Here is a 17,444-nt window from a genome sequence, read left to right as displayed (position 1 = left end):
TGAAGCTTTTTAGATTTCATCTTATATAAAGCTTTGGATATTAGTATAGTATGATAAAATATGTCAATGTAGAACTCAATCTCTCTATCAAGTGGTAAACTCACTAACTCCTCATAGAATATATTAGGAAACTCTCATACTACCGGGATACTATTTTAAAATTAAGATTCTATGCTTCTATCCTGAATAGATGCCAAAAATATTAAACAACATTTCCTCCATAATAAATCTACCTACATAGCAGATATAAATAATGAAAGGACCCCTCTAACTCCTTAAAATAAGTAGCTTTCAATAACCAAAAATAATATGACCATCTTCTTCACACAATCAATGTGAGCTTCATACTGAATCAAAAATTCAATACCCAGAATAATGTCAATCTTATAAATAGGCAAAAATATCATACTAGATCTCCATTTTATATTAGATATCTCTATATCATAGAAGCACACTCTTCTAGCTACCATACCATCCTCAATCAGTAAAATATTAGACAATGAAGAAGACAATATTATGAAAGTCAAATGAAGCTAATCAAAGTGCCTCTCAAAAATAAATAAGTAACTAGCTCCATAATTAAATAAAACGCGACATGGTATATAAAACATTATAAGTCTTATCAGTAATCACATTTGGAACATCTCTGGCCTTGTGCTTAGTCAAATTATATATATGTTTCTAAATTGGAGCTAGAGAAACAAAACTATCAAGCATTTTTATATTGCTCCCGAAGAGTCTCCCTACTATATAACCAGAAAAACTACCTTTGATAAATGATCCCTTAAAAATCTCATAAGGTGGAACTATCTTTAATCTCCATGTCGGACTTATAGAACTCTTACACTTGGGCTCAGAATATCGATCAGTTCCTACCTAGAAACACTCAGCTACCATGTGTCCAGTTTGATCAAATCAAAAACACTGACTTGTCATCCTATAGTATTGACCAAACCGTCTCTTTAATAACTATGGAATATAAGTTCTTCACTAATAGAACCTCCAAAATTGATAATGTTGCCACCACCAGGAATTGACACAAACGATCCACCTCTCTTGAAATCTTCAGGTCCAAGCCTACCTATCTTCCCAGGAAATGACTGGTGGAAGCCTAACTGCCAAACCACTTCTTACTAAAAGCCCATTGCTACTGCATAACTAATAAATCATTCTTAATTAAATAATTCCTCTTTACTAAATCAAAGAAGTTGGTAATGTGGAACAAAACTAATGGTAGCCTAAATTGTTTCAAAGCCCTCTCAAAACCTATAACACTTCTCCTCATAAGTGCAAACCAAATGAAAAGCATATCTAACCAACGAAGTGAACTCTGATTCATACTACATAACTATCTAACTCCCCTAAACCAACCTTAAAAACATCTCTCACATCTATTGTAATACAGACAAATCTATAAACCATGCCAAAAAAATATATGTGAACTCCTCTTAGCTTATCATTAAATATAGTCTTCCTTGAAACGTCTCCCTTCATTGGCTCAATCACTAGCACTCAACCTCCTCATTTAGTAGAAATACAACAAAAGGTATCTTTCTCTTAGGAGAATACTACTTCCCATCAACTTCTTCTCAAGTCTCATCAGCCAATCCTTTACTACTTTGGGCACAACATAACTCTCAAACCCTAGAGGCTTCAACCTTAAAAATATATCTAAATGAATGTCTACATCTTCATATCTAATATAAGAAGTCCTACTTTGGGCCTCAACCATTAACTATGATCCTATACTAGCAAAGTTAGTTATTAAGTTAGAACTAAAGTAGAAGAAGTACTATTCACTATTGATGTATGACTAACACTCTACCCATCTATCATATCCTATTCTTGCATATTCATCAATCAATCAACTAGATGGAACACGATTGAACAAACATGCACATGAAAGTAAGAAAAAATAAATTCCCAATACTACCCAGAACTAACTCACTCAATTATAGGTCATATCTTATAGCTTTATTTTATAATAAGTTATCAAAAAACCCTTAAGCTGATAGACGATGGGAACGTCACAACAAAAATAAATATAACTTATAGATAGAATAGGTTACATTATGTGGAATGGTGATAGACAAAGTTAAAGATATATGTTTTGAAAACTTTTTAGATTTCTTTACTTTAAAATAGACCATAGAGCTACTAACTAACTTCCAACTAAATAGAAAGCAAACTCATCCATAAACTTCTTTTCTTTTAATTTATCCTTAAAATGTATATACAATAAAATCTATACATTATAGTACATAGCGACAAACCAAAATAAAGTAAGGAAATAAATAGCCACGACTATACAAAAATTTATAAACTAAAAAGTACTTTTATCGACTCAGAAAAATCATAATGCATGACCATAGATACTCAACCAACTTATTACCCTTTCCCCAACCTATAATAAAATAAAATAAAAAGATTTTAGCCAATACAACTCAATAGATTATACCCATCAATCAAAATTTTAAATAATTAATTCATTATACATTTTTGTAATTTTAAAAGCACTTAACAATGCATTTTTTATAATAAGCAAACTAAGTAGAATAATACTTACAAATAACTGAAATATAATAAACTTTATAATGAATGTAAATAAATAACTACTTTATATATCAAAGTAGAAAGTAATAAGTTTTTCTCATGCCCTTATACATCCCATTCAAAATAGAAATCAAAATTCAAGCCCCTTTGATTCCATGTAATAGCATATCAAAAAATAAGCCACTATAATTCCCGAAAGCTTAGCACAAATCAAATATTCATAATAAACCCTTATGACTCCCTATGTATTCCGCACAATGGAACTTCCTCCAACATCAAATCTCCTAAAAATCACATAATTCAAGTTGGAAAGTGCACAAAATGCTTTATTTGTAGGCAAAATATACAACAATTGAACATAATTACACAATTTTAAATATTTGCTAGATTACCAGGGATTATTTGAAATAAATTTTTTAAAATTTAATTGCATTACATACTTACTTTTTGGGATAAAAAGTATTCTCTAATTTGCTAAAATTTGTTCACTTTTCAAATTACTACGTTAAAATTTTTTAAATAAATACCTAAATGTCTAAAATGATTATATCTAAAACATACATAAAGTTGCAAGATAAAAATTTAGTAGGCGTAAAGTTATCCTCATTTTTATGCCATAAAATTATAATTTAAATTTAAAAAATCTACAATTTTTATTTTTAAAAAAATTAAGATTGGCATAATATAACCTATCTTGATTCAAATAACATTTCATACTTCACCTATAGTTAAACATGGAGCAAAATTATCCTAAACGGTTTTTCTCCCTTTAAAAAACCGTTCTCTCTATAAAAAATAACTAAAAGCTAGTTTTAGTTTAATTAAAATTAAAATAAAAGTAAAAAAATTAGATCTAGTACAGTGTCACTCTGGACAGTGCCACCGCAGTGCTGGCCAACTTAGAGTTTAGCACCATAGTGCCCAAATCTAGTATTATACTGCCCCTATGAGAAACATTCGGAAATTTTTGCTCATGCACATAGACCCTGAGGGCCTACTTTAGAAACAATTATGACATTCACATGCATATATAATAATCATAGACACATGCAAGACGTGTTAATGTTTAAATTTCATTGCATTATATTTACTAGACATTGTTAAAATAAGTATAACTAAATACTATTTAAAAATTTGCAGAGGTTGTAAGACCTCGTTGAATTATCCCTAGGCTCACTAAAAGGGAGAGGGGGGTGAATTGGTACTTTTAAAAAAATACTACAACAAAAACCCTTCTTTTTTCTTAGATATGATAACAACTTAAGAAAATCTAGATGAGTAAATACCATAAGGAGAAGCAATTTAAAACTTGACAACAATTTTTTTTATTTTTATTTTGAAGTACAAATAAATCAAGCAGAATATGAAGTTACTTACTAACACAAGGTAAACTACATACAACTTACAATGAGAAATAAAATTTGTACATGAAATTTAAAGTGCAGAAACTAAAAATGCAGGAAAAAGAATATTATAAAGAGTTCACTAGAAATTTTATAGTGGTTTGATCAACCTTGACCTAGGTCCACTCCTTAGAGTCTTCCTCTCCTAGAATTGCACTAACACTATAGAGACTATTCTTTTGTCCCCAGAGCAAGGCGGAGAAGCCCTTACAAAAATCAATTCCACCAAACTTGGTGTGGTGGAGAACCAAAAGCTATGTCTCCCTCTTGGTGATGGCAGCGAACCTTCAATTCTTTTTCACCCTCCTGGTGAAGGCAAAGCACCCACGAAATATTTCTTAACCTCCTAGTGGTGGCAGAGAACCATAAATACATTTTTACTCTCTTGGTGAAGGTAGAGAATCCAAGACCCTGACTTTGAAGCTTCCCTCGCAAGAGCAACTCCAAAAACTCACCAAGGCCCCTAGAGTAAGTAAGGTGCAAGCTAACCTGGAGAAATTGTGTGAACACCCCTTATACTCATTCTCCCTCACGCACATCCTCATCTTCTCCCTTTTTATGCCTAAAGCATTCTGAAGAATTATCCCTCGTAGTTCCCTCAACAACCAAAAGTCTTTTTTAAAGATTTCATTGTGTTGCTTAAGTACAAGGCTTCAAAAAATCCTAAATTTTCAATTAGTTTGTTTTTGTTCCTACAACACAATATTGGTTCATATAGTACGATTAGTCCAAAAATAGAGGTTTTTTTAGTACAATGGAATAATCGTTCAAAAGAACTCTTTAAATTATGCATACTTATGGTACATTACTATCGCAAGTTTGTATGGTATGATTAGTTCAAATTCATGCAGTTTATACAAGTGGGTTACTAAGATAATTGGAAATCATCTCTATTAATCGTCTTATATGATTAACATCGTATAATATGTTTAGTTCAAATATCAAGTGTTCGTATAGTATGATGGATAATGTATTACATTATTAGTTCAAAAATTAAGGTTTTCATCCAGCATGATCTCCAGGGTGATCGAATTTTGTCTCTATCAATCGTAAGATATGATCTTGATCATATAGAATGATTATCCATATTTATTAAACCTTAATTTAATTGACTAATCACAGGAGATAATTTAAGTAAGATTTCAAATATCATACAATAAGATTAATTCAAAATATATTTTTAAAACACTTACTTAAATTATATAATGACTAGGGTTTACCGATGGAAATAATTTGTACATTATGATCTACATTGTACAATAAAATCTACATCATAAAATATGATTAATTAATTCATATTAATGATATAATTAGCCATTAACTTTATTTTATTATATAATAGATCATATAGTATGATCGTAATCGTACGATACTATTAGTTAAAAAAATTTCAGCTCAATTTTTCTCACTCTACTATGTGTGTATGCATAGTTGCTAATTTAGTATACACCCTTATATGACCAGACTCAAGAAATATAAAATAAAGAAAAATAAAAATGTAGACTTTTTTGAACAACATGCTATTCTAGCCAAACTTGAGTCTTGATCAATCTTGAGCGGTGTATGATGTGACTGAAATGTTAGTTACAAATAATCAACTACTACTCCCTCTTTTGATATCACCAAAAAGGAGGATCAAGCATAGACATAAAAATAACTAAATAACATGAAAAACATAGAAAACAACATAAAGCACAACACATAAATCCTAAAAGTAGGAAGGCCGCTGATCAGGTGGTGGTGGTGGTGGATGGAAGTATTTTTTAATTGAAGAAAATTGTTCCCCAAACTATGCCATGTCCGCCTCGTGTCATTGTTGTTTCTGTTGAATATGAGTATCTATATGGGACTCTAATCAATCAAATCGTTGTATCAACTCTTCATAAGACTGGTATACTTGTACAGGTGGTGCCCCCAATGCATTAATTGCATTCCAAAAGCTAAGATAAATCCGCCCTTATGATCTCTAATGATTCCACCAATTTCTGCTTTATTTTTTTAATGCAAAGAAGCATCAACATTAACTTTGATCCAATTAGGAGATGGAGGATGCCAAACTCTATCAAGAAGCATAAAATTTGGGAATAAAAGAATAACCATAAAGCTATCTCAATGAGAAAGAAGGATTTCTCTACCATGCTATTTTATTTTAATAATTTCTTATTACAGGTTCCATCCTTTTAGAAGAATTACATATAAGAAGAAGATTAAATATAACAAAGTGTTCAAAAGATGATCAAACTAAAAATAATGCACATTAGAACTCTTGTTGACTTCATAATTTCAACTTGAATATCCAAATGTCTATAATTTGATTGAAAGTAGTTGTTGGAAGAAGGAACAACACTTTAGATTTCTCAAACTATGGTAGCCTTGATTACTTGAACTTTAATGACTTGTTGAAGTAAGGTGACAATGATGATGTGACACAAAGGATTCTCACTTGGACTAGAACACCAACTCATTTTTTGTTGCCATACTTAGAACACAACAAATATCCTTAAATGAAATTTAAACTAAAGAAACTAAAAATACATTAATAGAGATCAAGAAAGCTAAATCCTTATTTTTTTTTACAAAGATCTTATAATTGGCTTGTGCTTAACTCGAAGCTTATGTTAATTCATTCACATATATAAAACATATATCATAGGAGATAGTGCAACAAATAAGACTAAAATACAATATGACTCGAAAAATCGAACAACACATGGTGCACAAAAATAATAATATAAATAAAAATAAAAATACAGCTAGGCTCGTAACATGGAGAAAATATTTCGTGTAGTGTATGACTGTAGCTCTACGTCCGGACTCTTAGGATAACTGACACATCAGCTACCTTTAGGTTTCTTTGTAAATTAGCTCTCTCCTAAGCTCTATATATTCCTCTTTAATCTTCCTTTATGAATATACTTTTTCATGTTGCCTTTCTCATGTAAGCCCTGCTCTTCTTTCTCTCTTTTATCACTCGATTCTTACATGGTATCAGAGCTTGGGCTCTTCCATGGCCAATCAAGATTCCATAGCTTCTTCGTCACCCTCCTCCTCCACCACCTCTAGCATCCACCAAGATTTCATCATTCCAACACCACTAAAATTCCTCATCTCGAATTTAAAGAATCTGGTTGCCATGCCCCTCTCCTCGGACAACTACATCATATGGCACATACAACTAGCTACTCCAACACTTTACTGCAAACGGGTTCGTCGACTTCCTTACCGACGAGACCTCGTGTCCTCCTGATACTTCCTGCGCTGATTATACCAAATGGCGGTTGATCAATCAAAATTTGATCTCCATGCTATTTTCCACAATCTCCCCAGTGATTCTCGCCTACGTCCTATCCTCCACCACCCACGAGGTATGGAAAATTCTTGCAAGAAGAATGCAACCTACAAATTGCTCTCGAGTCATCCAACTCAAGAACGATTTACATCACATCCAAATGCGCAATTCTTCTATGCAACAATATTTCATGCAAATCAAGACTCTCGTGGACAATATAGTTGCCTCAGACTCACACCTCGACAATGAGGACATTATCCTCTACATCTTGAACGGATTACCCTCCACCTACAACTCGTTCAAGACGATGATTCAGACCTCTCTATACCCCATTGATCTTGATACTCTTTACTCACTCTTGTGAAGTAAAGAGATCAATATTCAACAAGAAACACACAAAGAAGCATCAGCATTGAACAACACCGCATTTTACGCCTAGTCCACAATTCTAGCTCGCGATAAAGGATTGTATCTCTCTGTCAAGAACCAAAATTCAGCAAATCGAAAGTCTTTCTGTGGTCCCATGCGTCTGCCATGTGGTTCAAATCAAACTGAACGACTGACCTATCAAATTTATGGTAAGCTTGGTCACATTGCTTTGAATTAGTATCACAGGTGCAACCTCGAATACGCACCAACAACAACTTCGTCTACTCCGAGAGCGCTCCTTACGCAGCAGTCTCCGACCCAAACAAGTGATATGATTCTTGATTCTTGTGCATTGACTCATCTTACTCTAGACCTCAGCATTCTCCAAAAAAGTTCCACCTATCAAGGACCCAACTCTGTCTTTATCACAAATGGGTCCTCTCTACCCATTCAAAACTCTAGACAAGGCCTTCTTCCACTTCCCGACTCAGTTCGTAAGCTCTACCTTCAAAACTTACTTCATGTTCCAACATTAACTCACAATCTTATCTCTATTTCAAAATTAACTGACGATAATCAAGTTTCTATTTGTTTGATGGTAACGGCTTTGTCATTAAAGACTTACAGGACAATCTTCCTCTTCTTCATGGTCGATTGCATAATGGGCAGTACAAACTCCAGAACTCCTCCACTAATCGACTAAAAACTCTTCTAGCTACTAAGTCCTTGGCTCAGCTTTGGCATGCCAGGCTCGGTCACCCACATCATGGGGTCCTCACCAACCTCCGATGAATGCTACCTGATCTTGATTTTAGCTCTGCGAATTTTCTTTGTACTTCTTGTAATATGGCCAAAAGCCATAAACTACCTTTTAATAAAAGTACTACTACTTCTCCTCACGCATTTTACCTGATTCACTCTGATGTCTGGGGCCTTGCCCCTCAACAATCTCTAAACAGCTTTAATTACTACATAATTTTTGTCTATGATTTTTCAAATTTTACTTGGTTGTACCTTATGCACTCCAACAATGAAACATTTTCCAAATTCAATCATTTTTTCTCATTAGTAAAAAACTCTATTCAATTATACTCCCAAATTCTTTAGATCTAACGGCAGTGGCAAGTTCACTAGCACTCAATTCAAAATGTTCTTGTCTTCTCACGGCATCACCCACCAAATCAGTTGTCCCCACACACTCGAGCGAAATGGGACCACATAATGAAAATATAGTCATCTTCTGGAGATCACCCGGGCTCTTCTTCACACATCTAAACTTCCTACAAAATTCTGGACCAAAGCAGTCTCCACCGCAAACAATCTCATCAATCGACTTCCATCTAAAGCTTTAGCTCTACTAATTCCATACTAGTTGCTCCATGACCATCCTCCCTCCTACAACCATCTACACACCTTCGTCTGCCTCTATTTTTCATGGCTCTGACCATATGCCACAGATAAATTATCACCTAGATCATAATCATGAATTTTTCTTGGGTATTCTTCTCAGAATAAGGGCTACAGATGCTTAAATCCTCTCACAAACAAAATCTAAATCTCTCGGCACGTCACCTTTCACGAACACATCTTCCTCTACAATGACTCAACCAATTCAAATCCCACCACCCCGATTCCCGCACCTAACACGACATCCTTCCCTCCACTTCTTCTCACCCCGACATCCGTTCTGAATTGCCCTTCTTTCTCTCCACCGCACACTGACTACAAACAAATTTTTGCTCCCACACACACGGATAAGTCGGGTGCAACCCCGATCACACATATTAAACAGTCTCTCATGGAGGCATCCAGTCAAGCGAACAGACCTCAACCACCACATCACATGCAGACCCATGCAAAATCAAGTATTCATAAACCCAAACAAATTTTTGATCTTTCGACCACTATTTCCCCTTCCCTCACACCTACCAGCTATGCCCGAGCATCAAAATTCAAACACTGGCGCTCCGCAATGTCCGTTGAATTCCACACTCTTCAACGGCAAGGTACGTGGTTACTTGTTCCACCTCCCACCAAAGACCCAATCCTCGGTTGTAAATGGACATTCAAAACCAAAACTCTACTTGATGGAAAGATCGACCGACACAAGGCACGATTAGTCGCTCAAGGATTCAATCAAATGCTGGGAGTCAACTATTCTGAAACCTTTTGCCCTATCACAAAAATGCTAACAATCAGGGTGCTGCTCACTCTGGCTCTTCACCGCAACTGACCCATTCTTCATCTCGACATATCAAATACCTTCCTTCACGGGGACCTTATGGAGAATGTCTAGTAGGAACCTATATGTCTCTTTGGAGACATCAATTAAAAAAAAAAAAATAGAAACCTATAAATAAATTGAAAAAGCCATAGGGTTATAATCTAAATCTCTTATAGATGAATTTATAATCTTCTTTAGCTCTTCAAGCATTGATTAAATTAGGATTTGTTGCTTGAGATGAATTGTCCATAATTGAACTATGCAGCTGACAAACTAGTTATAGAGAAAGTGGAGGGATAACAATCTCCAAAGGGAAATTATCATCTGCAGAATCTAAGGAGGTTATGTCTTTATGCATTGCACAAATTGTTATTAAGAGTTAATTATTCTTGATAAGATTGGGGTCCTAATTAAATTACTATTTTGTTTGACGCAAAAATGCTCAATACTTAGGTTTCATTTGGGACGACTTTCTTACTGTTTCTTAAAGCAGTTTTCTAAACTAAAATTTTAATTTTTTACTAAAAAGCTGCTTTATTCACATAAAGCTCTCTTATATTTATTTTCTTAAAAAAGTAAGGAAGTTTGAACAAAAAAATTAAAGCGACATACAAATGAATAAATTTGAACATTTGCTCGCACATTTATTTATATTTTTATAATATGTTCATTGAGTTTTTAATTTGAACAACATAAATTACTTCTTTGATGATGGATTAATTAAATTATTTTTATGTTTTTATATTAATTTTGCTTATATCAGATGTAATTGTAAATTTTCATGTAATATTAATGGCTTAAGAATTATTAAAATATTGGACAAAACTAGATTGATTGATTAAATTTTTTATTAAGATTTAAACAGTACAAAAATATAGAGAAGGATATCAATTTTGATAAAAACTTATGAATATATGTATGCTTAGCATTAATTCTATGCCTTTAAACTGCAAAAATTTTAAATATAGTTAAGCTTGATTAATGCTCAATTTTAACTTGAACTCAATATGAAAAATTAATAAATAAGTTTGGACAAGAGTTTAAAATTTCAGTCAGTTTTATGTTTGGCTCAAACTATTAAAAATTTAATAAATGGGCATGATTAGAGTAATACTCAATTTGATTTGGCTTATTTAAAATCATTCTTAAGAATCTTTCAATGTTAGTTCCACTCTAAATTTATCAGATGTAGCCAAATGACGCAGGGCATATATCTTTGCCATCAATGTTGGCATATAGTCTAGATTCATGTTATGAGAAAATCATTACGAGCAGAGTCCGTATGTAGCTTTGTGTACGAACCCAAATTAAATGAAGGAACATAGCTCTAGCCTGACCTGATGACCCAACCTACCTCTATACATATTGTGTACAACTTGTACACAGCATGTGTACGAAGAGAATTTAAACCCACATTGGGCTGGGTCAGGTGTTGGGTCACGTTAGAAAAAAAATCAACGTCTCCACATTTAATTGGAAGTTCGTGTAAGAACCGAGAGATAGAAGAGAGAAAGAAGAGTACGGCTTACACGAGAAATGCAAAAGGAAAAAATATATTCATAAAGGAAGATTACAGAGAAATATATAGAGCTTAGGAGAGATAGAGAACTAGCTAATTTACAAAGAAACCTAAAGGTAGCTGACATGTTTGTTATCCTAAGAGACCCCCTCAAATTGATCATTCAGTAATTGAATGGTTAATTTGCTTCGTAGTTTTTCGAATCTAGCAGTAGCAAGAAACTTGGCAAGAACATCAGCAATTTGATCGATGGAGCTAATGTGCTCGATGGTGATTGAACCGGAGTTGATGTGCTGACGAATGAAGTGATAGTCTATCTCGATGTGATTTGTTCGAGCGTGAAATACTAGATTATTGGCGAGAGCAATTGCAGATGTGTCATCGCAGTAGATGGTAGTTGGAGATTGTTGCGTAATCTGTAGTTCGTCGACTAGTCGACATAGCCATAAAACATCCGAGGTAGCAGCTGAAAGAGATTTGTACTCCTCCTCTGTAGACGACTTGGCCATGGTTGTAACATTGGTTGGTCATTCCCTGTAAGTAGAATATCGTCCACATAAATGAGAAAGTACAGTTGCGATAAAAAATAAGAAGTGAGAGGTCGGAATGACTGAACCTGAACACGAACTATTGGAGAAGGTTTGTAAGATTCTGAAATCATTGACAAGCCCCCTGTTTGAGGCCAATTAATGATTTTTGAAGTTTGCAGACATAAGTTGGGTGTTAAGAGTCAATGAAACCTAGTGATTGACACAATTCCTTAATGAGGAAGCAAGAGCCAAAAAGAAACAATATGAAAAGGCTTACATTAAAATTTTATTTGGGACAATTTTTTACAGTTTTTTAAAATTATTTTTAATACAAAAAATTTTAAATAAAAAAGTTATTGTACTAAAAAAATTATTTTTGTAAATAATAAAAAAGGTATTACGAACAAAATCTTAATCCCTAGAACATCAAGAATTTTCCTGAAGATGGAATTATGGAAAACTGATAAAGGTTAGCTTGTTATTACAGGTTTAGAAATAACTGGTTATTTTGTGGTTACTTTTGATCATTTATCCTTGTGATCTTAGCTATTGTAAATATTTTTCTTTTAATTTAAGAAAAATCAAGAATAAATCACTGACAATCCAATTTCTATATTATTCATTTAAATCTGTCAATAAAACCAGAATATTTTTTAATAGTGATCATGTTTCAAGAAAAAAACTTATGCATACTCACAATTTTTTCTCTGGGAAAATACTCATAACTTTTCGGAGATTACTAAATCATTATCTTTAATCACCAATATTATTATAAACACTTAAGCTTTGTTTGGGACGGCTTTCTTACTGCTTCTTAAAGCAGCTTTCTAGTACAAAAATTTTAATTTTTGTACTAGAAAGCTATTTTAGGAAGCAGAAAGAAAGCTGTCCCAAACGAAGCCTTAATCTCACAAGAAAACGAAAATGACTTAACTCATAGCAGTTTATGGAGGATAGGAGAGCATTTGCTGCTGATGGGACAGAAGCGTGACGTGCAGCTGGACGCAAGCATCATATCAATCTGATAGCACCAAATGGTTTGAATATCAGGAAAGAAACAGAAAAAGATAGAAGAAGGCAAGAAAAACCTTTTTTCAAGCTTTAAACTAATCAATCAGAGAAACAACAGGCTTGGTCAGCAAGCCAGTCCTTGGCTCCTTGCTGAAGACGGTTCTACTTGAATGAAAGAAATTGTCTTCTCGCTTTCATGGGGACTTTTCGCGCTGTAGTTGTAGCTTTAACTTCTCTTACTGGTCGTATTCATTTCTGTCTTTTCGTTTTAGCAAAGTCATAGGCAGAAAATATTGTTCATGCATGATAGATGTGAGGTTTCCACTCTGCAGCTCGATGGAGATGTTAGGCCGAATGTTATGAAGGAGCATAGTATTTTTAAGAGAGTTTCTTTTTTTAATAATTTTAGGAAGAAATAAGTCATCTATTATTCAGGACAATAGCTCCCCAAAGTCGCCTAGGGGATAACCGGCCGGCCAATAGTTTTTATCTTCCTAAAAATATTTCAACTTTTTCAAAATTTTAAAATAATAAATTACTCTTCATATTTTAAAATTTTAGAATTAAATTAATAATTTATTTTAAAATAATGTTGTGAAACCATGGGCGGATGCCCCTGTTAAGGGAGGGTGGGCAAATGTCCACCATAAAAAAAAAAAAACAATTAATATAGTAGAAGGGGCATTTTCAAAATTCACCTCTCCCCCTTAAAAAAAAAATTTTTTGTCCTAAATTTATCAATCGTGAGCCAGCTTGCCCATCCCGTTGTTCGAATTATCACTTCATTGTTCCGCCTATTGGCAGCCGCCTTCGCATTTGTGATGAGGTCGCCGCATTCTCAGTTTGTTGCTGTCTTCGCCTTTGTGTAGAGGTCGCCACAGCCCTCTTGTTCGTAGTCGCAGCCCGCAGCCTTCATCTTTGTGAATCTCGTCTTCCCAATCGCCTTCATGAATCTAGACTTCCGGGTTCGCAGTCCACATTTACATTATTGAAGATAACTTTTATCTGTTTTGGCGCCCCCTACTACTCCACTTGCTCTATTTCTTGCTTCTATTTTTTCTTTTATCTGTATATTGAAAAATTTCAGTTTACAATAGGTATTTTTTGGTTGAGGAGCTTGAACTTAAAAATTATATTCTTATATTTGACAGGTACTTATAAATTATTGTTCATTTTTAACTTGAGAGCTAGCAATTTTTATCATACTGTGAACTATGTTTTCGGTTTACAGTAGATGTTTCGTTACAAGTAGGATTTAACTGAAGCAGAATTTGGTTAATGGCATACATCGTTTAAATCCTCCTGTTGAAACCGAATTTCATAATTTCAATCAAATGAAATAGCATCTACCAACTGCCCAAACCCTTACCAATTTCATTTACAACATTTATAGTATTAGGAATCAATATTATACATGTACCGGTTACACTTGTAATACTTTATATTTCTCTGTTTGCCTATATAAAGGCCTGTATACCTTTACTTTAATATTATTCACAATTCACAGTTTCTATTCTCTGCTTTCTTGCTTCTTCCAAGACTCCTGTACCATCTCTTTCATGGTATCAGAGCCCAGGCTTCTCCCTGGCTTCTTTCATGGCTGAACAAGGTTCCGCCGTGTCCTCCTCACCGAATCAACACATCCTCTACGGCAGCTCATCCGACTACACAGCTCCGGCGCCACTCAAATTCTTGATCTCCAACCTTAAAACTCTCGTTCCTCACCCACTCACTGCAGAAAATTACCACATATGGCGCATTCAGATCTTGCAGCACTTCTCCGCAAACGGCTTCTCCGGCTATCTTACCGGAAACATCATCTGCCCGTCCGACGACTCCAGCAACGAGTTCTTTAAATGGACACTGATCGATCGGAATCTCATTTCCGCCCTTTTCTCCACCATTTCCCCTGCTATTCTTCCCTACATTCTTTCTTGCTCCACCGCTCAAGATGTTTGGAAAACACTCGAAAAACGAATGCAGCCAAACATCCGTTCTCGAGTAATTCAACTCAAGAACGAACTTCACACAATTCAAATGGGCAACTCAACCATGCAACAATATCTGATGCGTGTCAAGAATTTAGTTGACAACATCTCCGTCTCAGGATCACAAATCGACACCGAAGACATTCTCATTTTTATCCTAAATGGCCTTCCCTCGTCATACAATTCCTTCAAAACCTCCATTCGCACATCTCTAAACCCCATTGATCTTGACACCCTCTACTCCCTATTGTGCAGTGAAGAGATCGCCCAGCATCAAGAAACTCAAAAAGAGGCTTCCGCATCTCATGCTGAATCGGCATTCTACACAAACCGTGCTTCTTGGTCCAAAGGAAACAGCAACAACAATCGCACACACAAGAATCGTAAATCTGATAATCGGAACACTCCTGAAGCCGCTCGTCCACCCTCAACTACCGCAAAGACCGATCGACCTTCTTGTCAGATTTGTGGAAAACCAGGTCACATAGCAATCAACTGCTGGCACCGGTGCAATCTCAAGTACGCACCGACCACCACATCTACTCCTCGAGCGTACCTCTCGCAGCAATCCTCCAATCCCACGACCGACTGGATCATGGACTCCGGGGCTTCCAGCCACCTCACATCAGACCTTGGCAACCTTCATCAAAGCTCTGCGTACAACGATCCAGACGCAATTTCCACCGCCAATGGATCTTCCATGACTATCCAGCACTCCGGTCAAGGGATTCTACCCTTACCGGACTCGAATCGTAAGCTTTATCTAAGAAATCTTCTTCATGTTCCCTCCTTAACGCACAATCTTCTTTCAATTTCCAAACTAACCTCTGATAATAATGTCACTATCCACTTTGATGCTAATGGGTTTGTTGTTAAGGATGTTTAGGATCAACGACCTCTTCTTCGTGGTCAACTATGTAACGGGTTATATCATCTTCGGATAGCATACTCCAACCAACCAACTTCTCTTCTTGCCACGCAATCGCCTGCCTCTCTGTGGCATGGGAGGCTTGGACATCCTCATTCCGGTGCTCTCCAAGAACTTCGACGTCTTCTACCCGGTTTAGGACAATTTAATTCTCATTTTCACTGTATCTCTTGTTGTTTGGCCAAGTTCCACAAACTTCCGTTTAATAAACGAACGACGAATTCTTCGCATATTTTTCAATTAATCCATTCGGATGTCTGGGGGCCAGCTCCTCAACAATCATTAAACGGTTTTAACTACTATGTCATTTTCATAGATGATTTTTCAAAATTTTCATGGCTATATCTAATGCATTCAAAACAAGAAACATTCTCCAAATTTAGTCATTTTTGTGCCTTAATAAAAACAAGATTCAATTCCACGCCTCAGTTTTTTCGTTCTGACGGCGGAGGAGAATTTAACAGCACACGTTTTAAAAAATTTCTTGTCATCTAACGGCATTACCCATCACATTACGTGCCCGCACACGCCGGAACAGAACGGTGTCGCCGAGCGTAAAAACAGACATCTCGTGGAAATTACTAGAGCCCTTCTACATGCAGCCTCTCTACCGAAAAATTTCTGGGCAGACGCCGTTTGTACCGCAAACTATTTAATAAATCGGACGCCTTCCAAATCCATCTCTCAACGTATTCCCTACGAAGTTCTTCATGGTGTCAGTCCGACTTATGATCACCTTCGAGTCTTCGGCTGCTTGTGCTACCCGTGGCTTCGTCCATATGCCAACGACAAACTCTCTCCGAGATCGCAGCCCTGTATCTTCACAGGATATTCAGCTCAACATAAAGGCTACAAATGCTTCAACCCTCTCACTAATCGGACACATATATCACGTCACGTCACATTTCACGAAACCATGTTCCCTTATCAAGCTCAACATAACGATTCAGGTATGCCTTCCGCACTCACAGACAATTTTATCTCACCACTACTGCTTACTCCCACAGGGGCTCTCAACCCGCCAATTCAATCATCTCAAAGGATGCAAACTGAACCATCACCGTCTATTGGAACGTCCAGCTCTACTGTCTTACCTCTCGGCTCCCCTACAAGTCACAACACCACACCTCTCCATGTTACTGCCTCGCCGGTCGTACCTCGTCACAACCCTCACCCGATGCAAACAAGAGCTAAATCAAGGATCCACAAACCAAAAACTATCTTCACTCTCTCGGCCATCCCTTCCCCGCCCATCACACCGACTACCTATGCTCAAGCGTCTAAACTTCCGCAATGGCGTGCCGCAATGAACTCCGAATTCCTATCCCTTCAACGTCAAGACACGTGGACTCTGGTTCCCCCTCCCACAAACGATCCGATACTTGGTTGCAGATGGACGTTTAAGACTAAACTGTTACCCAACGGCACTATCGATAGATACAAAGCTCGCCTTGTGGCTCAAGGCTTTAACCAAACCTTGGGTATTAACTACACGGAAACCTTCAGTCCCGTGGCCAAAATGCCAACCATTCGTGTCCTTCTAACACTCGCAGCTCATCAGAACTGGTCCATTCGTCAGCTAGACATCTCTAACGCCTTCCTTCACGGAGATCTAAAAGAAACGGTTTAT

At 35.9% G+C, this 17,444-nt stretch overlaps 1 long non-coding RNA gene across 1 annotated transcript; it reads right to left on the bottom strand.

Annotated features, from left to right (window-relative positions):
- Window positions 1-12,028: 12,028 nt before the first annotated feature.
- Window positions 12,029-13,271, bottom strand: LOC110095616. Its single transcript, XR_003699913.1, has 3 exons — window positions 12,976-13,271; window positions 12,822-12,908; window positions 12,029-12,097 (listed from the first exon to the last, which is right to left on the bottom strand). It is a non-coding gene; the product is annotated as an uncharacterized LOC110095616 (long non-coding RNA).
- Window positions 13,272-17,444: the final 4,173 nt, after the last annotated feature.

This window comes from Dendrobium catenatum, unplaced genomic scaffold, assembly GCF_001605985.2.
Source record: "Dendrobium catenatum unplaced genomic scaffold, ASM160598v2 fragScaff_scaffold_157, whole genome shotgun sequence".
In the NCBI taxonomy this organism is placed as follows: domain Eukaryota; kingdom Viridiplantae; phylum Streptophyta; class Magnoliopsida; order Asparagales; family Orchidaceae; genus Dendrobium; species Dendrobium catenatum.
Note: the sequence above shows the minus strand (reverse complement) of the source record. Positions and strands in the feature narration are given on the sequence as shown.